The 22672-nt window shown below is 39.8% G+C and overlaps 1 protein-coding gene across 13 annotated transcripts in view; it reads left to right on the top strand.

Annotated features, from left to right (window-relative positions):
* The window catches only part of LRRC3B (leucine rich repeat containing 3B), a 795604-nt gene that overhangs the window by 718802 nt on the left and 54130 nt on the right, over positions 1 to 22672 (top strand). The gene's annotated exons all lie outside the window — the stretch shown is intronic.

Below are 22672 nucleotides of genomic sequence, written 5' to 3'. Positions count from 1 at the left end.
AAATAACATCATATAATAAATGTACTGTGAGACAATACATTACATTCCTAACTACAGTAGGCATAGCCCCTCACTGACATACTTCAAGGGAAACCTTGTTGTGTGAATGGGTAACAGAATATACACCCCTGAGATCACGTGTCCCAGAACCATAAACCAGGGAATGGGGGAGCCTGTCCAGTTTGATAGTTACGAGACCTGTTGGGGAAATTGAATGATGTTGAATTGTCACATTAACATGCCCTCTTTAGATCAGTAAGTGCCCCTATCACCCTCCACAACCCCAGTCTTCAACAGCTTCCAGCAACTCTGCCTGGAATTGCTTCATTGGCTATGCTTGACAGAGGCTCAGTTACTTCATCAATGGTGCGGAGAAAGCCAACACACTGTAGCTATGCTTCTAATTGACCTTGGGCAGATAGGTAGTAGGCTATCTGTGAACCTCTGAAGTGCAGGCCATCACAGTCATAATATGTGAATAAACAGACCTTCAGATCACAATATACAGTGAGAAATCACCATGTAGTCAGGAAACAGTTAAGTACAGCAAGAACATATGGAACACTGATACTTAATAACTCCAGAAGCCTATCTTGGAAGCTAGAAGACTTGTATAAGTTTAAGGCTTTCTATTGCTTACCAGTAGGTTACCTACAGGAAAGATGAAAAACAAGCACAGATGGGGAACATGCATGCAACAATACCATACCGGCCTATGTGTTAGCCTTAGGCTTTGGAATACTGGCCAAGGCTATTTATACCCCCATGGTGCCTTATTTAGGAAAGTCTCGAAGGTGCATACCAGCTCCATAAACAGCACAGTAGCAGAATCAGTGAGGGTTATGCTATTCAACACCAGGGGTTGTGATCACAACATGCATGCATTCACAGCACTCCTCAGGATGGACAACATCAACATTTGTGCAGCAACTGAGATCTGTCTTAAGGCCCCTGAGAGCACACCAGCACTACCAGACTACAACCCATGCCACACATTTCAGCCACAGAACATGGACTGACACAGACATGGAGGGGGTGTATCCATATTCATCAGGGATACCTACACCTCCAGGTTAGTGGGGCAGCATGATACCTGTGAGATCATCCATGTGCAGCTAACATCAGACACAACTGCAATGTAAACTGTGGCCTGTTACGGATCACTCTCCATGACCCAGGACCACCACTCCACCTACCTGGAGACAGTGGAGAACACAACAGTCTTAACGTACACCCTGGCATTGGTCGATGTCAACTACCATACCATTAACTGGGAAACTTACTCCAGTACTCACTTCCAGGCCCAGTGCTTCCTGGAATTTATCACCTCATATGCCCTGTATCAGGTGGTAACCTTCCTAACAAGGGGTGGAAACATACTAGAAGTAGTCATCACCAACATAGGCAACAGGTGTACCACAGCGAAGGTTAACCGGTCACTAGTTAGATCTGACCATGAACTATTCACTGTTTCCACACCCAAGCATCTCCCCCACCCACGGATACCACAGTGTGTACCTTTCCTACAGCTGAATGTACACTACTAGTGACAGGGGTGGGGGGGGTTCACAGCCCCCACACTAAGGGTAAACACTGCTCAAGATACAGACAGATTTACAAATGCAGTCTATAAGCACCTACACGGATGTATGGATCATGCCATCACTGGTAAACCAAGACTCACTTCTCCTAGACAAGGACACCAGTCTGGTGGTCCTCTGTAATAAACAGGCTATACTACAGAAGTAGGACAGTGTTCCAGACAAACAGCAAATCCCACATAGGGCAGACATCCGTGACCACTATTAGTATGATACGTAGGTCCCTCATGACATCATCCAGGGCCAACATCAGCAGGAGAATACACAAGGATTCAAAAGATAACCACAAAGCCTTCTTTGACTATGTCAAGGATCTAAGTGGTGACACACAGATTTGCACTGTGCCAATGAAATTTAGCACAAAATATGCTGACCCTACTGATATCACCAACATCCTTGCAGATACATTCAGTGCACACTTCACCCCCAAAAGAGCCCACAACTCTATCCGAAAGGTACAGTATCCCTACACATCAGAGACACACAGGTGGAAATGGCACTCTCTAACAGCAGAACACAGCATCAATGGAGGCAGATGTTGTCCCAAACTGCATCTTGCAAACTGTACAAGACAACCTGACCCCCCACCTAATTAAGCTATCCAACCTCAGCCTCTCTACCAGCTACATGCCCATACAATGGCACGTGGCAACGGTTATTCCACTCCATCAAGGTGGAATCACAACCGACCATGGTAACTACCACCCCATAAGCCTGACTAGCCTGGTCTGCAATGGTATGAATTGCATCCTCATGGCACTCATTAACAAAGACATTGGTAACCTCCGAAAATAGTGCAGTTCATGCCTACTGAATCTGTTTGACGTCTTACATACAGTCACCAAGACATTAGATGATGGGGGAGGTGGTTCACACATACTACCTGGAGCTCGCCAAGGCTTTTGACACCATGCCTCACTCAGGTATTATTGATAAACACACCAGCCTGTACATACACCCATACATCACAGGTTGGGTTGCCAACAGGCTTACACACAGAACCCACATGGTACGACTAGTGGTCTCCAGGTCCAACTCTTGACCAGTCATGACTGGTGTCCCACAGGACTCAGTCCTGGGAGCCCTACTGTTTGGCATATACTTCTCAGAGGTACAGGCAAACACAGGTGGACTACGGCAGACCATGTTTGGCAATGACTACGAACTGGGAGCCATGATTGATAGTCCAGCTGACACAGACATCCCTCAAGGGGCCTCACAGAGACCATCACATGGTGTTAATGTCATGGCCTCCAGCCAAGTGCCACTAACTGCATGGTCATTCCATTGTGGAATATTAAGCACCCACATATTAACACATAAGTGGCAGCCACTTTAATACGGACAAGGTAATGGGGTATCTGGGGACTAAGGTAGATAGTGATCTCCCCTTTGACAATCATATCTCCGCAATAGTTAGGACATCCTTCTATGTAAGCCATCTGATTACTAAAGGATTCCCATCTAGACATACTGGGGTTATAGTGCACCTTTACTCATCACTCATAAGTCTCATTTGAGATGTACCTCAGAAGACACTTCCAACAGCTCGGAGGTCCATGAATGTACCTTGCCAAGGTGAATACTGGCCTCCAACATATGACCTATGCAGCCAGACTGAATAAACTCCTGCTTTACTCAGTGGCATCTCATTTACCCAGAGATGATCTCTGCTGGCCAACACAACCATGTCGAACTCAGGCTTAATGGATAAACTCCACTTATGGGAATCCATGTCACAGTGAGCCACACACTGTAGTGAGCTGAACCTTGCCACAACAATAACTGGAAGATACTGAAGGGACAGATTCCTGTCACAGACACACCCCATACTTTGGAACAATATCCCTAACTACATTATACAGAGCCCCCCACTAATACTCTGCAAGAGAAACCTTGAAGAGTGGATGGGGAACAGTAGATGCACCCCAGGGATCCCGCCATTGGCTCTGCTCCACAGAGGGACAGTTAATGAATCAATGGGGTGGAAAAAGCTGACACATTTTGGCTAGGCTTATGAATGGCCTCTGGCAGTTTGCAAAGTACCTACCTAAGAATCTATATATAGAGTATCAGCACATGCTGATAGCTTAATTTACTGTTCAGGTGTTGACTTACCTTGTGTCAATGGCAGTTGTGTGTGCAATAGTTGAGGGCTGCCTATGTTGGATGCACACAGTACACTGCCTATACATGACAATTTACGGGTAGTCTTGTGTGTGTGTGCCATCTATTTTTACTGTGTGTGCAGGTGGAGAAGGGTGTCAGTCCATAACTGCCTACACTGTCAGTGTGTGTGCTATACGTTCCCTCTTTGCCAAGGCATGGGCATACTGGGCACGCCTCCATCTGCCTACTGGGGCTGGATCAGGGTGTTCATGGTGTGAGTACCTCTGTGCCTGTGGGGCCATTGGCAATGATGGTGGGCTGTGAGGGCCTTCACCATTTTGCCCCTGCTGCAGCTGTTTCCACAGGACCATATTGTGTAGCATGGCACATACTATGAAGATGTGGGGACATGTGCCTGGAGAGTACTGCAAGGCTCCACCAGATATGTCCAAGCAACGGAACTGTGATTTCAGCATCCCAAATACGCACTCTATGATGATTCTGGTTTGTGCATGTGCCTCATTATGGCATTCCTGCATGGGTGTGTGTGCATTTATGATGGGAGTCATTATCCACAGTTCCAGTGCATAGCCAGCATCCTCCAGCAGGTGGCCATTTGGGATGTCCCCCTCCCCCCTTGGCAAATAACTGATACAGCTGTGAGGCATGCCAGATGTGGGAGTCGTGATAGCTTCCAGGGCTGCCAGCACACACATCCATGATAATGCCCTGGGCATTGCACATGACCTGGCAGTTGATGGAAGTGTATCCCTTGCGGTTTATGTAGCGCCTACCCTGCTCACCGGGTGGTGACTTGTTGTGCATGTGCATGCAGTCTATTGCACCCAGTACCTCTGGGTATTCTGCCACACAGTGGAAGAGATGCATATTGCTGGCCAACTCCTCCTGTGTTCGGGGGAAGTATATGTGCTCATTGGCATGTGGTAACATGGCATCCAGGAGCTGGTGTAGTACCCTGGATGCTGATGCCTGTGAGATCCACATGATATCCCCAGAGGGTCTTTGAAAGGTACCTGTAGCTAGTATTCTCAGGCTTACACATACCTTTGTATCCACTGGGATGGGTTCCACTCTGTTTGTTCTGGCTCTGAGGCGTGGCCGGCACAGATCCACAAGTTGCTGTAGGTTGTCCCTGTCCACCCTGTAACTCTGCAATATCTCCAGATCATGTAGCCCCTGGTAGTTTACCTTGGGTCTGAACATTTTCCTCCTCCTCTGGTGCCTGAGGTGGTCATGTGCATCATCCTCCACACCACCTTCAGACTCCAACACATGCTGGTGGATCAAAGCTATGGCAGCCCCTAACATGTACATACTAAAAGTTCCCCGTCTGTATGCACCACTGGTACAGAGTGTATGGGAATACACAAATGTGTATGAGGTGCTTTCACACTTTATACTATCGTGCTATGGAGGCTGCTGATGTCAGTGGGTGTGTATAAGCTACTCCAGTTGCAGCGTGTCTTAATTATGGGTTTTGCAATAAGTACTGCAAGTATGGGGCCTTTACTGTGGAGATATGCTTGCCTGCCTTGATTAGTCTGTTGCCCTTTAATTCACTTTTAAACCTGGATCCCCTCCCATTATCAGGCATGCATCTACCTGCCGTCTTTCTTGTTTTGTACTTTCCCTACCCAGGTATGACAAAATGTGTCTTGTAGCTGATTTACTGCAAGTCGGCTTTGTTCTGTTTTGATGCTTTACTGTTTTCTTTGCAGTACAGCCCCTCCCCTTTCCTGTTCTGCAGGTAGCTGCTTGCAGCCTTGTTAGCTGTTGTCAGTGGTCCACTGTAGGCTCCTAGGTGTTAATTAGTCATTTGTACTCCAATTTCACTGCTGCAGCGTTTACTTATTTCTTTCCTATATCCTTCCTGTTTCAGCTGCAGTGCGTGCTGGGCAAACCCATTTACTGGGTTAACACGCATTTTCATCTCCGTTCACATGCATACTCGGTTACCTTGTGTACTCTCAGCTAAGCATAGCTATGGCCAGTTAAACACACCCCTATCCTGCAGCTTTGCCTAACTAGGGGCAAACCAGTTTAGCAATGCTCCAATGTGCTTACAGCAACGGCGACACACCCCTCTCTTGATGTCATCTTTATCTCAAGGGCACACCTCGGTGTTATAATCCTATGCTGTGAGGTGTATCCTTACACCAGCGGGGAATCTGTGATTCACCATTACTCCTCTCATTTGCATGGCATTGCTTACTAATTCCTAGCTACCGCGCATAACACTGTCACAGCCCCTAAGCAACCCTTGTGCCATAGTATGGTGTAGCATGCCTGCCATTGACTATTATGGGGAAATCGTGATATGTGTTTCATTGCAGTTTTATTCTATATTTTTATATTTTCCTTGCGATCCCCTTTGTGCACCGCTGCCCTGCCCTTCCACGTTGCGATAGTGCGACTATATATATTAAATGTTAATTTTATATTTTGTGCATTTTTTTTTTTATGCCAATGGCTATATATTTAGCCATTGGCATATATTAACAATATTATACATGTGTTTGGTCAGCTGTCATGGCTCCGATTTTATGTTTGCAAAAATGTAAATCATTTTCTATGGTTTACATTTCTGCATGCTTACACTATGCCTGCACCACTTCCTGGATTGCTACATACCTTCATTTGCATGCTACACTGCTGCACATGGGGTAATTAGCATATAGGGCCTGGGAGTTGTGTGGGCTTATTGTACGCAGGTAGTGCACATGGAAACAGCTCGTACCTGGATCGCTCGGCGGCCATATTTGGTGTTAGAATGCCGATGCTATGCCTGCACCTGGCGCAAGCTTCATGAATCCCGAGGACTGCTCTTCTCTGTTTTTAGCAGATGTTGATAGATTCATTTACTGCATATCCTACAACTTATTTTAGATTGTTGTATCACACAGTACTAAGTTTGAATTAAAAAAAAAATTAAACTAATGTGAAGCAGAGGCCCTCCCTAACCCAATTCAAGGGCAACCAGGACAATTGGATGGGGAACAGGAAATTCATCCCTGGTTTGGCATCTATGTCTCTAATGGACACAGGTAACCTGTAAATGGTTCATCTCCCAGGTTCATAGGTTCATAGGTTGGTACTAGGCTATCAGCCCTAGGGCCTATACAAGCCTAGCCATAACAATTCCCTGGCTATTTCTTCCCACATTATTTACTTTCCTGGACCCCTGTCTAGCAGGGCGACTGACATGATCCCTGGGGTGAATTTCCTTTCTCCCATCCAAACGTCAAGGTTCCTCTTGAAGAGGTCCAAAGAGGCACTCTGCTTGACATGTATGGGCAATCTATTCCAGAGTCTGGGGAGTCTCTGGGTCAGGAACCTATCCCTCCAGCATGTTTTGTTTATTGTGATGACAAGGTTTAGATCCCTGGAGCGTGTAGCTCTGAGGGATTGGGATTTCTTTAAGTGTAGCATGTCCAACAGCTCTGGGTTTGACATGGCCTTGTATGTTAAGCAGAGATCGCCTCTGAGTAGACGATATGCGACAGAGTATAGCTGGAGTTTTTAAGGCGGTCAGCGTAGGGCATCTGCTTTAGGCCTGTGATTCTTTTAGTGAGGTATTTCTGAGGCCTTTCCAGTTGTTGCAGATGTCTTGAGAGGTACATACCAAATGGGGCATTGTATTCTATAATGGGTCTAATGAGGGATGAGTACAGTGGGACAATGACCTCCTTTTTCTGGATGAAAAGCCCTTCGTGATGAGGTGTGCCACATAGAAGGATTTCCTGACTGTTGTGGCGATGTGGTTATCGAAGGTGAGACCACTGTCCACCTGTGTCCCTAAGTCTCTTATCACACTTTCTGTGTTTAGTGTACTGCCACCTATATGGTAATTCATGGATACATGTTTTTTCCCAAAGGGATAACAATACATTTCTTGGCATTGAGCTTGAGCCCATGGCTCTGGCACCAAGCATCTGTTTCTGTAAGGCCCTTTTGTAGAGTATCCACATCATTTGGGGATTCAATAATGGCTCCCAGTTTGCAGTCATCTGCAAACTTTGTTAGCCAGAATCCCTTAGTGTTGACCTGTACTTCAGAGAAGTAGATGCCAAACAAGAGCGGCCCCAGGACTGAACCCTGAGGTACTCCACTTGTCACTTGTCTGGAGCTGGATTTGGAGTCGGCTACTTTTACAGTGTGGGTTCTATCAGTAAGCCATTTAGCAACCCATTGGGTGACATAGGGATTAATACCCAACTTAGTAAGTTTATCTATGATTCCAGAGTGGGGGATGGTGTCAAAGGCCTTGGCAAGGTCTAGATAGGCTGTGTGGACCACCTTACCCTTGTCCATGGCTCTGGAGGCTGATTCAAAGAAGTCAATCAGGTTCAGGAGACAAGATCGGCCCTTCACAAACCCAAACTGGGTGGGGTCCAGTGTTTGAAGGTTGCCAATGTCTTTGTTTATAAGTTCCATGATAATACGCTCCATGGCCTTGCAGATAAGGCTTGTCAGACTGATGGGATGGTAGTTTCCGGGATCCAAGGTGGATCCCCCCTTGTGGATTGGGATAACTGTAGCTCTGCGCCACTCAGTGGGCACGAAACCTGAGGTGAGGCTATGATTAAACATGAGACTTAGGTGAGGTGCCAGTTCATATTGTAGTCCATGTAGTACACAGCCCGGGATGTCATCTGGTCCCATGGATGCTGTATTCTTGGCTTTAGTGAGTGTGTTTTGTACCTGTGTGGCCGTTATTACTGGAATTTGGCAATCTTCCGGTATTGAGATGGGCCATTTAGGGGTGAGAGGGGGGTGAAGTTGGCACTGAATCGATCTGCCAGGATATTGGCAATATCCTTTGGATCAGTATATTTATTGCCATTCTGTTTTAGCTCAGTGCAGATCTGAGCATTGCCATTTAGATTCTTGACATAGTTATAGAATGCTTTGTGGTTGTCTTTGGAATCTTTGGCAATTTTATTTTCATAACTAGCTTTGGAGGATTTTATGAGGCATCTCAGTTTCTTACTGAGGCTAGTAAGGGAGTTTTTTGCATCCTGGGATTTTCCTCTTTTCTGCAAAAGTTTCTTCCTTTTGTTGTAAAGTTTGTTTATGGCAGGGGACCACCAGATTGGCTTCCTTTTTTTGGATGAGAGCATTTTGGTTCTATTTGGGATGGCACGATTCATGCATGCGTGGATGTGCTCGTACAGTGCCTTAGTGTAGGATTCAGCAGTTGAACTTTCAGTTCCCGTCTGCATGGGTGTCATGAAGTTTGTCACTTCTGACTTGAGTAGCATGAAGTTGGCTTTGGAGAAGTTTTTTATGGTGGTTTCTTTACTGGGGGGTGGGTGTGGGATGTGGATGTTAAGGGTGATTAGCTTATGGTCAGACCTGACTAACGAGGGGGTGACCATAGGTATGGAGCATTGATTTGCCATGTTGGTAATGACCAGGTCTAGGATATTGGAGCCCCTGGTGGGACTATGGATTAGTTGATCCAGGGCGTTGGAATTTATGAATTCCAAGAACCATTGCGAAAAGGTGTTGGGACATGAGTAGTTTTCCCAGTTAATGGCAGGGTAGTTAAAATCACCCAGTATTAGGGTGTTTGGTTCTATCTTAATATTTTCCAGTATGTTTAAAAAGGTGTAGTGAGAATCTTGGGGTATGGTGGGGGATCTGTAGCAAGCTACAATTTGGATTGCAGTCTTGCCTAGTGTTAGTTGCACTTGGAGAATTTCAGACACATTGTGTTGGCCAACTAGCCTGGTGGTGTGAATATCCTTGGTGAATATTGACACTCCTCCACCTTTAGTGTTTCGGTCCTGGTTTGGTGGCCGAAAAGTGTGGTAAGAGTTGTAGCCTGGTATTGCAGGGGTGCTCTCTGGAGCCTTGAACCAGGTCTCAGTTACTGCACAGATATCGATGTTCTCCATTTTTAGGAGTGCCTCGAGAGTGCATTTTGAGGTTTAGACTTCTAGCATTGAGTAGCATTACCTTCAGATTTTGCATGCTTGTACCTGTTACGGTGGTGGTTTTGTCCTTTGAAGTTTGCCTAAAAAAGGCACTATAGGGGTGGCAAGAGCCTTAGCCAGTAACCTGAATCCCAGGGGCGACAGGTGCAGACCATCTCTGGCAAAGCATCGTGGTCTGTCAATCCTGTCATCCCAGGCAGACAGATACTGGATCCCCTTTGAATGACACCATAAGCTTAGCCAATTGTTGAAGTCAATCATTTTATCCTTATATTGTGGTATCATTCTGGGCGAAGGCAGGATGCTACTCAGGGCTAGGGTCATACCTGCCTGGGCCACATGATCCGAGAGCTCTTCCATGTCTCTTTTCATGTAGTCCAGGGAGGTACATCTCAAGTCATTCACTCCAACATGGACAATGACAGAGTCATATTTGTACTTGTTGTGGAGTGACTTGAGTGCATGCATTATGTGGCGGATCCTGGCACCCGACAGGCAGCTGACTGTAATTTTCTCCTTATTCAACCTGGTGAGAGGGACATCAGTGTGCCAGACTATAGAGTCACCTATGACTAAAGTGTTAGGTACATTGTCTTGCCTTAGGGGCTGTTGCTGGGTGGCACACTGGTGTTGTGAACTATGTGACACATTGGTTGTGATTGGTGTTTGTTTGCGTTTCAGCTTCAGAGGTCTTTGTTGCTTGGGAAGGTTACAGTTAAGGGCCTCTGCATATGTGGATTTAGTGTTGCTATATGTGGGTGTTGGTGGTGCGGGTTTAGAAGGGCTATGTGTTGCTTGAGGTGTAGTGTGGGTGTTAACCTTCTCCTCTTGACTGTTTAGCACAATCTTGGGTGGAGAGAGCTTTGCTTCCATTTTGGCTATGTAAGTGCATCTCTCACAGGTTGTAGTGTTGGGTGGTAGGAGGAGAGGGTTGTCTGTGTACATGAGGCAATTGCTGCATTGCCCCAGTATGCCCAGATTCACCAGGTGGACAGGAGAAATCACCGGAAGCTGACCCTTGGACATGCCTGGTTTGGGGCTTTTTTTTTCTTTGTAAAGTACAGGAGCTGTTTCCTTACCAAGGTACTTTGCAATTATAGGCTGTTTAGTGCCTACTATTAATTTCTCCTTATTAACAAGGAGAGTTCAGTGTTTGTGTGAGTTTAAGGCTTCCTAGTGCTTTCCAGCAGGTATTAGAGAAAGTGCTAGTCACAGGGATGCTTAAAGGTAAGATTGAAAAGAATGCACTCTGCAGTGTGCACTAGAGAAGTTAGATGTGAAAGTAGGTAACTTGAGTTTTACTTATTCAAAAAGTTAAGGTTTAGTGGAGAGTTACTATTTTTAAAACAGCAAGATGGATTGAAAGGGGTGGTCACTTTTGTAATTTGGTACTATGAAATACTGTAGGATGGCCAATAAATTTAAATAATTGAAGGGGTGGGATTACAAAAATGATGATTTTGTGATTACTCACATAAGCCAGTGAAAGTAGAGAGAAATGAGATATATGGTCAGATTAACATAAGAGGCGGGCAACTAGAAAGACGGTGGTATTTTCTGCCTGACTCAGAACAGAGAGAGCTGTGGTCTCTTTTGAAGTTTTAATATGCTGTTAAAACAGAATGCAAGCAAAACACAAGGTAAAGAAAACAAACTACAGTATTCAAAATATAGAAAGGCAATACAGTAATACAAAAAATATAAGCAAACTAACCTTTCCTTCACAGCAAAGTGTAGCAGAGTCTGGATGAGCCTTTCTGGTAAAGCTTGTAAATGTTTCATTTCCTAAGTCCCTGCTTACACTTATCAAGGGTACCAGAACTTGTCAGAGATTTGGGATGCATGACTAGGCAAGGCCCTTTTGGTCATTAGCCTAGTAAACACCTATGATCCTATAATTAATGAATATTATTAAAACACTCATAGAAAAAGTAAGAAAATACAACTAAAACACATAAAAATACAATGACTACTGAAACAAAAAAAATCTCTAGTGGTTATGACTAGAAAAGTAAAAGAAAAAAAAAGAAAACACAGAAAATAAAATACAGTATTTATATTCATTCACTAGCATTTCTCTAGGGACCTAAACAGAGACTAACATACTGGCAACTCAAGAAAAATGAAACTGAAACTGTTTATGTTCAGCTTGTGTTAAAATGTTTGTAACTCCTGCCTCATAGTATGAAGCCAAAAGGGCAAAATATTTACTTTTTTGCAATATTAACAGCTTGTTAAGCTGAATTTGACCTCTCATCCCTTCTTCAGTAAAACTTAGGGAGTTAATCTACTTACAGGATATGTAATAGAAACACAAACGAAATGACTCTAATAATCATAAGTAAATATCCTCATCAGCTGAGTTGCTGTTTTTGTTATCATAATAATAATAATAATAATAATAATTATAATAATAATATATGGCCATCTTAGAACTGCTAATCAACCAACATGTTTTGAAAGGAAGCAAGAGCAAGCTCTCACAGACTTAGGGAGAACATATGAACTCCACCTAGGCAGTGACCAGGCTTGAACCCCACATTTTAGAGTTGTAAAACATAAATCTTAAGCACTGAGTTATCATACCTATTTGCAAATTCACAAAGAAGAGGGTATATAATATTATCTTTAGGAAGTTCTTCTATGAAATGCCAATTTCCTGAAACTGTTTCAAAACAAGAAAAAAATGCCCAAAACCAAAAACTTCCCCTGCACCCTCAAACTTAGATATACCAACTCCAGAGTGGCACCAATTCAAAGAATGGTGAAAGCTCTCTAAAAAGTGAGTCATTGATGGTGCACAATTAGAAATCACACTGACAGTGATTTCCAATGGGAAACATCATTCAGTGTTATGCTGTTCATCTGTTTTTTTCTGCAGATTACTGACACTAGAACAATATCTCCCTGGGCATTTGTAGGGAAGCCATTTTAAGGTGGTCCAAGACTGAATATTGTCATTTTTGCAGAAAACACCATCCAGTGTAATATCTCCAAAGGAAATATCCATCAAGCAAACACAAGAAGAGACTATAATCAATAAAAAGGCATAGATATTTTAAACAAGAATGTTTTTTTTCTGAAAAAAAGCAAACAATGAAAAAATATAAAAGCTGATTATCAGACAGAGCCATCTACTAATATTCCATCATCTACAAAATATAATTACCAAGGGACATTCAGATGAAATGGAATCAAATTAATAGAACTCTAATTACTGTGATATATCAGCTTTGTAAAATAAAAGTCTGCAAAAATATTACATTTGTATTGTTTTCAGTCAAAAAAACATCACCAATCAACAATGAATACAAACATCTTTCTTTGCTAGAATGTTACTGACTGCAATAAAATCTTCAGCTCAGTTGTTCACAAAGTAGTGTTGCCATTAATGCCATAACATTTTTTACTTTTTTCCAAATGCTTTTCATTAAGTTTTTAACTTTAACAAACCAGCTAGGAACAAATGAAAATTAAACCAACAAAAAACAAAACTGTCAAACAACGCATATAAAAAATAACAAAATGATTGATTGCATGGAATAAATATGAACACAGTTTACACTATTTATAAATAATTCTCTCAGCTTGTAATATACCCATGATATTATAGAAAAGCTCCCCTCAGTTTGATAAGGCTTAAGGTGTAATGTTTAAACTATCTCCCAAGCATTGAATAAAAGTTTGGATTTAGAGTTCTATTTAGAGACAAGTTTGACAGTTTTTGCAATGCTTAGTTGTTATTTAATACGCACATACAAGTGTTTGTCATTTATCATGTTGCATCACATCATACAGGGACCAAGGTTTAAAATGATACCCCACAATGCCTGCCTAATATCAGTCAAGCTAAGGGCAGGAGGTGTCACAGGAAACCACTAAATGGGTGGGTCTAAATGGAATGTGAACTCACATGCAGACATACACACAGACACACAGACACGCGCACACACATACACACACGCACACACACACACACACACACACACACACACACACACACACACACACACACACACACATACACACATACTCGCACTTGATATATATATTCACAAACCAGTTAGCACCTTTGTTCCTGAACTAAATTCAAAATGGAACTTCATCAGACTTGGTATTAATTAGAAAAAAGACAAACTTAAATAGCTCTATTGAATTCTCATTAATAAAAACACATAGCAAAACACATGGAAATAGCTAGCATGACTATATATAGAAAATAAACATATTAATGCTTCATCATTCTGTTTTAAATTATATTCATACTTAATGGTCAATTATTCAACTCAGGGAGAATTTGTCAGCATTTAATTGTGTTTTCCAGTAATACACATAGCAAACAACTACATATTCTACATCTTCACCATCACAATAATGTTTACTTCTTCCACAACATGAAATAAGAATTTTAAGGGATTTAGAAGCCCTAGCATGTTTCGTCAGATGCGTTATTGCATATACATATTCATATGTATGTGTGCTTAATTTCCATGTATTCCTACCTGTGTAGAATGCTGCACAAATTAAGCAATCTGGTACGTAAGCAATGTGTGCTGTTTTTCAATTACAATAGCTCCCAGCCCGTATATTGTGATAGTAACTTCATGATAATACCAGATGCCATTTGCAATAATCCTGGACTATGGACAGATTCAGCATGCATAAGCTCCAGGGTTGTTTTGTTTTTTGAATGATTTTCCCCAATGTCTGACAAACATCAAGCCTCTCCTTGATCAGACATTGAACTGTCGGTGGGGTGGGGCAGGTGAGTGAGGGTGATCATCCAGGTAAACATGAGGATGTTTTGTGCTCTTGTTGGCATCCCAGCAGTCAAACCATTTTTCATTTATGTCCTGATCCCAGCCCTGCTGGTGATATGAACTATCCATACATGCGTCCTCCTCAGCATGTACTCACAACACTACTGTCACTGTCTTGGTGATCACACCCAAATCTTCTCTGCTGCAGCTCCCCACCCAGTGATAAGCCTCTGTTCTCCAGGCAAGACTGTGTAATAAGAGGGGAGGTGCAAGCCAGGTAGCCACCTGCCTCTCTATTAGGATGGACAAGCTCATCCTCCCTGCCTGCATCATCAAGTAGCTGAGCTGCAGTCCCAGGAAATTTCCAACCAACATACTGGTGGTAAAGAAAATGCACCAGTAGAATATGAAAAAAAGTAATTGTTAGAATAATAGAGTCAGCATATTGTCTCAGTGCTGCTAGCAAATTAGCCCAAAATGTTCAGTATCAGTGATGGAAAGGAGCTAGAAGGGCTGCTAGATTCCTTAAAATTGTCACACTTATTAAAATGCCACAAAACAAATAATAAGAGGAAACTAAAGGTAATATGTGTCTATGGAGGCAGTAATAAGAATACTGTAACATATGCAGAAATTCACACCCTGTTGTGCAAAGTATTTCACAGTGTAGCTTTAATAACTAGTTTAGCACCAAATGTCATAAATGGACAATAACTTCCTCTGTTCAGAAACCACAGAATTGATGGGAGGAGGGTGCACAGTTAAACACCTTGTAGCTGGAACACAGCCCTGGTAAAAATATTTTGGCAGAAACCTGAGGCACTATTAAGAACACAGAGTCCTGAATATACACAAAGTAAAGATTTGAAGGCAACAGCAGCAGCATGACCCACTGTTAAAATATACACGTCTGACAAAGTGAAAGGGATGTGTGAAGACATTTCCCCCCAAAATTAGAAACTAGCTTTGTCAGGAAAGAATAGAAAAAACATCATCAGAAACCTGTTAGTGAGTCTTACAAGGAAACCCCAGTTATTAATTCAGTAAAAGAAATGCAACTATAAACTGAAAAAGAAGAATCCACAATGAATGATACAAAACCTAGTTAAAAGATTCCTGTCACTAAAGCAATGGGGGTAGTGGGTAGGGAAACCAAGAAGAAGAGGTCTACAGTGATAAACCCACAAACAGAAAAAAAAACGGAATCTAAACAGAATCCTATGCTTTCCTTTGTCAAAACAAAGGACTAGTCAGAAACCGGACTCTCTCTACCCTGGTGTATTTTGATGAGATATATATTTTTTCATCTGATAATTTATTTCATCATCATATACATACCTGGCAGTGATTTTTGGATGACTATTTTTATTGCAGAAATGGAATTGCCCTAAACCTCATGACTTTGTAAAAATACCTGCATGATACTTAGCAGAGTAAATACTTGAAATGAAAATGAATCAGTCCAGTATAGATTCTCTGGATGTAAGTGTGGTAGTTAGCATGGAGTAGTGTAGCAGTTAGTGTAGAAATAAGCCTATGAACTGTTAATGAGCTACTTGATTGGTTACAATGTTTGATTCCCTTAGCCTTCATCTGCCTACTATGTGACTTTGAACAAGTCACTTAACCATATAATGCTGTGGGGCAGTTGGCGATTTAGGCCAGGCTCTTTAATGGTCTCCTGCAGTGCAAGTCTAGTAACTACCTATAAATATATTGATTGGGTTTTATGCACAACTGTTTTCTGCAAACTATTTTAAAAGAATTCTTCATTAAATGCTAGAAGTTGTCACTCAGGCCACATGGTTGCAAATTTACCTAACCTGCAATTTATGTACGTAAAGAGAATATGTTTCATTCAGGAACAATATGAAAAAACTTTCAAAAGATTTCAAACATCAATTCATGCATTAAGAATATGAGTCAAACTTTTAGGATATGGTTAATTTGGAGGTAAATTCAATGTCATGAAAGTATTGTTATGTAAAGATGCATACGTAACATCAGGTGGTGACAAAGGGAGATTTATAACCATCTTGGAGAATAACACATGTAGGTTAAGAGATATTTTACAGAAATTCTAGCCCACTTTGAGGGAGGATAGATATTTTTTCATGGTATTCTTCTAGCACATTGTAATATGACATTTAGGTCAGAGAACTTGTACCGGACTCTGGGCAAACATAAATACAATAGTAATATTAATATGGAACAAATAACAGTTTGCAATATCAAGGAGTTTTATCCTTGGGCATTATAATGTATGTAGTGTTTACAACATATGGACTCTTTTTTTCTAGCAAGGATAGTAACAAAATGTTAATATTTATGCCATTTCCTATTCATCTGGCTTAATAATATACTTTGCTTCATGTTTTTCTGGAGCATTTTACATAAAACTAACTTCACGCCCATTTAAATTCAGGATAACAAAACATTTAAGTTATATCAGTTGCAAAAGTTCAGAACGTGCTGCTCAAACACACCCTTAAGCATAAAGGGCAAGATTTTGTGTTTACTGGTATTGGCAAATCCAATAAAAAGACACAAGATAATATGGATTATAAGGAAAAATATGAATAGTTAGTTTGGGTTTTCTATTACATCCAGAATCCAGCCATATGTTTTAAATTTTTAAATAACATTTTGTTTCATAATTATGGTGGAAATCAATGGACTGTAGATGTTTATTTCTGCAGAAATAGAGATATGTAAAACAAATTGTAGGTGTTTGTTGGCTATTTCTATTCTGAATATATTTTCAGAGAGTATTTTGAAAGATTTTTTTGGTTTATGAAATGTTTTACTGTGAAAAACACTTTTTTTTTTAGAATTTCAAAGGTATAATTTTCTTAGTTGTGCTTCAGTTAATTAGAAGGAGTCTTGGGTAAGGTCATTAAGTTTTGAAAGGGGTGAGGCAGAGCACATGAGGATGTCATCATCTGCATATTGTATTATGGTTGCAGGCTTGGAGGTTGTGTGAAGTTTATTTTTAATGATATTGAATAAGAGGGTGTCAAGTATTGAACCCAATGGAAATAGGAAGGGTGAACAGTTTTAGAGACATTTTACTGCCTTCTGTCTCTTTGTGAGACAGGAAAGGATGTTAATATGACAGAGATGAGTGAGAGAGTTTGATGGATGAAAGTTCTGGGAGTAGATTTTGGTAAGAGATGTTATCCAATATTTTTGATAGATCAAGGAAAACAGATGTTACTAAGAGGCCAGAAATTCTCATGTGCTTTGTGGTAATTATGAAACTGAAAAGGATGGTCATGATACTATGTTTGGGATGAAAACCATGTTGGGTGTTGCAGCGGAAGTTATTATTGAGGAGGTATTTTAAGAGTTGGGATTGGATACATTTTTACTTGATTTTGATAAAAGTGTTAAGATAGGTCTATATTGGTAAATTCTGTGGCTCTGTCCCCTTTGTGTATGGTATAATAAAAGACATTTTCGAGAGGGCTGTGTCTTAGTTTTATGATATTGAATGGCTTATAAGGCTAGAGACAGGGTAGGGATGGTGTCTGCTGCTATTTTCAGATACTAAACAGGTATACTGTCTGCTGCAAAGGTTGCTGATATTTTCTACAGTTGCTGTAGGAAACAGGGTGGATACTAAACTGAACTGGTTGAGTTTCAGGTTTTTTGGATTGTACTTGATAACAAGGGTTAACTTTCAGTAAGGAGAGAACAGTTTGTTTAAAATGGGGATTGAACTAGAAAATGCTGTCTTTGTTGTTTGCTGTTGGTGAAGTTGTGTTGAATTGATAGAGATAAAAAAGGTTATTAATGAGGGACCCAAAGTGCTTTAGATTACTTTGATATGTGCATTGAAGCAGTTGTTTGCAATATTGCTTGTCTGATTTAATCTTTTGCTTAATAAAGTTGTCTGATATTATGATAGGCACTTTTAGTTTTGTTTTTAAGATAATTTGTCCATACTTTCTTTATTAGGGCCATGAGTTGTTTGGTTTCTTTAATTAACCATGGGGCTGGGTATCATTTAACACTTTTTGTATGAAGTGGTGTGTGATAATTCAATATATCAAAAAGAGAACTTTGTGGTATCCCTCGAAGTCTCAGAAAACTCAGTAGGCAACCTATACTGGGTCAAAAATAAACCAAGGAGAAACTTCACAGTGTGGAGGGTGTGATGTTCACTTCCTTAATTATGTGAAGCACCTAGTTCGGTAATAAAAATTGAACTGTAAAATACGTGCTACAAAATAGTCAAATAGAAAATAGTAGGTAGTCCACAGTTATGGAATATCCTTTAGTGAAAACATTCTTTTTTTAAGTCACCTGTGGACTATTTACCATTTTTAACTCGACTGTAGACTACCTACTTTTTTATTATTTTGTAGCACATATTTTACAGTTTGATTTTTATTAATGAACTAGGTGCCTAACATAATTCAGGAAGTGAAAATCATACCCTCCACACTGCAGAGTTTCTTCTTAGTTTATAATTCAGTATATCAATGCACGCATATTACATCTGTACATATTACATGTTACAAAGCAGCTGCTAAAACATTTATGATACGTTTGTTTTCCCTGCACTTGGTCAAGTGTAAAGTGAATGAGTTTAAGCTCTTTGATTTCTGTTCCCCAGTTCTGTTTACTATATGAAATCAGTACAGTTGGTGCAGTTTGTACTTGTGTGATTCATTATCCATGGTCTTTTCTGTAATCTTTACTGTTAGGTGATCATGTGAGTTAGTATATATATATATATATATATATATATATATATATATATATATATATACATATATATATATATATATATATATATATATATATATACATATATATATATATATATATATATATGTATGTATATATCCCCTTCAGAAGCTCGAAGTTTAAAAACTTCAAACTTCAAAAGGCAGAGACCATTGCCCCCTGCAAAAAAGTAAAAATATTTTTTTTCTTTTTATATTTGTTTATTATGATTTCAAAGTTTTAAAACTTTGATCTTATGGTCTCGGCCATTTGAAGTTTGAACTTTTGAAACCTCCACTTCTGAAGTAGATATATACATATATATATATATATATATATATATATATATATATAGATATATGTATATCTATATATATATATATATCTATATATATATATATATATATATATATATATATATATATATATATATATATATATATATATATATATATAGATATATGTATATCTATATATATATATATATATATATATATATATATATATATATATACACACACATGTATCTCTGTATATATATATATATATATATATATATATATATATATACACACACAATATATATATATATATATATATATATATATATATACACACACACACACACACACACACGCACACACATACACATATGTATATATATATATATATATATATATATATATATATATATATATATATATATGAGTATACTATACATCAAAAACAGCTTGAAGTCGACCCAAAAAACATTGACATCATAAAGTTGAAAACACCAACCTCAACACACTATTATGCATATTCCAAGAAACAACCTCAGTACATGCAAAATCTTAACCTAAAAAAATGACAAAACATCATTTCTTGCAAGGGGGCAAGCCCTGGTCTAATTTCACATACCTGTCAGCCATCTGCTTAGTCGACCAAATGCAGTCAATGAAACAGCTGTTGACCATATATACAAGCGACAAACTCAAGTACCCCCATATATATATATATATATATATGTTTACTTACTTTAGTCAAGTAACACGTACATTGACCTCTGAAACATCGACCGTAAAAAGTCAACAAATCAAACATGGACACACAAACATGAGATACTTAACACAAAAACAAAAACAAATAACATTGTTGTCCTCTGCTGCACTCCTGTCACCCTTGGTTCTCTATTATATCATCAAAGATGCAAAATCTCAAATGCATCTTCATTGAACTGAAAACAACGAAAATTTAAAAGAGTGAAAGGGCATACAAGCAATTTCTTTCCCTGGGAAAGAAATTGCTTGGCCGCTTTGATTACTTTGCCACTTTCCCCACTGTAGTACGATCTCAGAGTTGGTATATTTAGTCAGGGGGGGGTGTGGGGGGCACAGCCCCCCATGTTGGGGTGTATGGGGGTGAAGACCCCACTTTGTTTTGTTTGTAGTGTTTTTTTTTTTTTTTTTTTTTTTTTTAATTGGGCCAAGCGATTTCTTTCCCAGGGAAAGAAATTGCTTATATGCCCTTTTGCACTTTTAAATATTCATCGTTTTCAGTTCGATGAAGACACATTCGAGATTTTGCTTCTTTGATGATATAATACGGACCCCTCACCCCTGCTAATTATATTTACTAACTCCAAAACTGTACAATATCAGGGAAAGGGCATATTCCCTAACCCTGTGAATTGTGCGGTCTTACACACTTGTCAACCATCTGTTTAATTGACCAACAGATGTCAACCAAGCATAATTTAGACCAAATGCATGACTCCTATGTATATATATATATATGTATGTATATATGTGTGTGTGTGTGTGTGTGTGTGTGTGTGTGTGTGTGTGTGTGTGTGTGTGTGTGTGTGTGTGTAAGGTATGGGGATGCAGGTGGGACTTGTCTATACAAAAATGATTTTTTGTACATTTTAGTGGAATGAAGCTTTGACCAATTTATTTTATCCAGGTGTATTTTCATTTGATTAGGAGTGATGAGACATAGGGGGAATGATACCACCTCCTCCCACTGGTTGTTTTCCTCATTCATTAGCCTGCACTTAAGTTGTCATGCGATCATAACTGGTAGACACTTTAGTAGTAGGTGCCTTCATCACATGCTGTCTAGTCTTGTTAGAAGTCGATAACTGTTCTGAACGGACATTCATTTGGTTGTTTCTGCACCTTTTTCTTTCTTTTCTAATAGGTCACAACTCGTGACATCTGCAAAGCTTTTATTTCATCTGCTCTCTTGTCTTCATTTACCCATCCTAGCTGGATCTTGAGACATTTTGCCATTATTTAAGGTTTTAAAAGTTAACTGTTCTTTGCTCTACTGAGCAGTAACAGTGAAGATGCACATCTATTCTGCATCCCATAAACAGCTTATCACTACCATGTTTTTCCCTGTGACAAAGCTAATGAAAGGCAAGGAATTACTTATTGATTTCTTCTGAAGTAAAAAAAGGAGTCTGTCTGCACAAGAGTATCACAGACTGAATATAACAAATGGCAGTATAAATATCAGTATTTCACTCCAAAGCAAGGTAATCCATAATCTCCTTAAGACTTTAGCCATCTTTGATAATCCTTCAGTTGTTTTAGACCTATAGTGTTTCCATAGTATCAGATTGTATTTCATCCGAAGTCACACATTTTCTTGGAAGCTTTCATCACATTTCCTAATCCTCTAAATGTCCTCTTTTGTTTCATAGTAAAAGTACGATGAAACAAAGATTAATATTTTCTTTTTAATTTGAGAAATGAAGCTCTTCATAAAAATCAGACTAGTGCTTAATGGTTATAGAAATTAATATGCTTACCTGATATAGATTACAAAAATAATGCTTGTATAAGCATTTTGGGTGCAAAATTATGATGTATATTTTAATGTTAGCACATGTAAGTTTTGCCATTTATATCTAATACTTATATTCACACACACACATACACACACATGACTTATACGTGTGTGTGTGTGTGTGTGTGTGTGTGTGTGTGTGTGTGTGTGTGTGTGTGTGTGTGTGTGTGAGAGAATATGTTATGTCATTTATCAAATGTGCTCTTCTCCCTAGCATTGGTGCATCCATGATTATTTAAATAAGGGGAGGAGCAGAACTGTTCTGCAAAAGCATTTGTTTTCTTAGTGCTTTTGAGCAACGCTTTCAAAAAATGTGTACGTGTGTGTGTGTGTGTGTGTGTGTGTGTGTGTGTGTGTGTGTGTGTGTGTGTGTGTGTGTGTGTGTGCGCGCGCGTGTGTGTGTCTGTGTGTGTAAAGAATGCCATCATGTGTATGAGATACATAATTTGTAATTATTTTCAGAGGTCTATTTTTACTTTTCCACCAACAATATTTTATCCCTTTGTCATTTCAAGTAAAGACATAATCTTTAGCAGAAAAAAATCACCTGAGCGTTTATTGATGTTTTGATCTGATTAAAGAGTTTCTATGTTGTTACATAACTCTCACTTGAAATGCCTAATGTTGAATTTGAACACATAGCAGTGATCATTAAAGGTAATAAAACAAAAGG

This window comes from Protopterus annectens, chromosome 3.part0 (genome assembly GCF_019279795.1).
Source record: "Protopterus annectens isolate FY-2018-M chromosome 3.part0, PAN1.0, whole genome shotgun sequence".
Classification (NCBI taxonomy): Eukaryota; Metazoa; Chordata; order Ceratodontiformes; family Protopteridae; genus Protopterus; species Protopterus annectens.
This window is presented reverse-complemented; position numbering and strand designations above follow the sequence as displayed.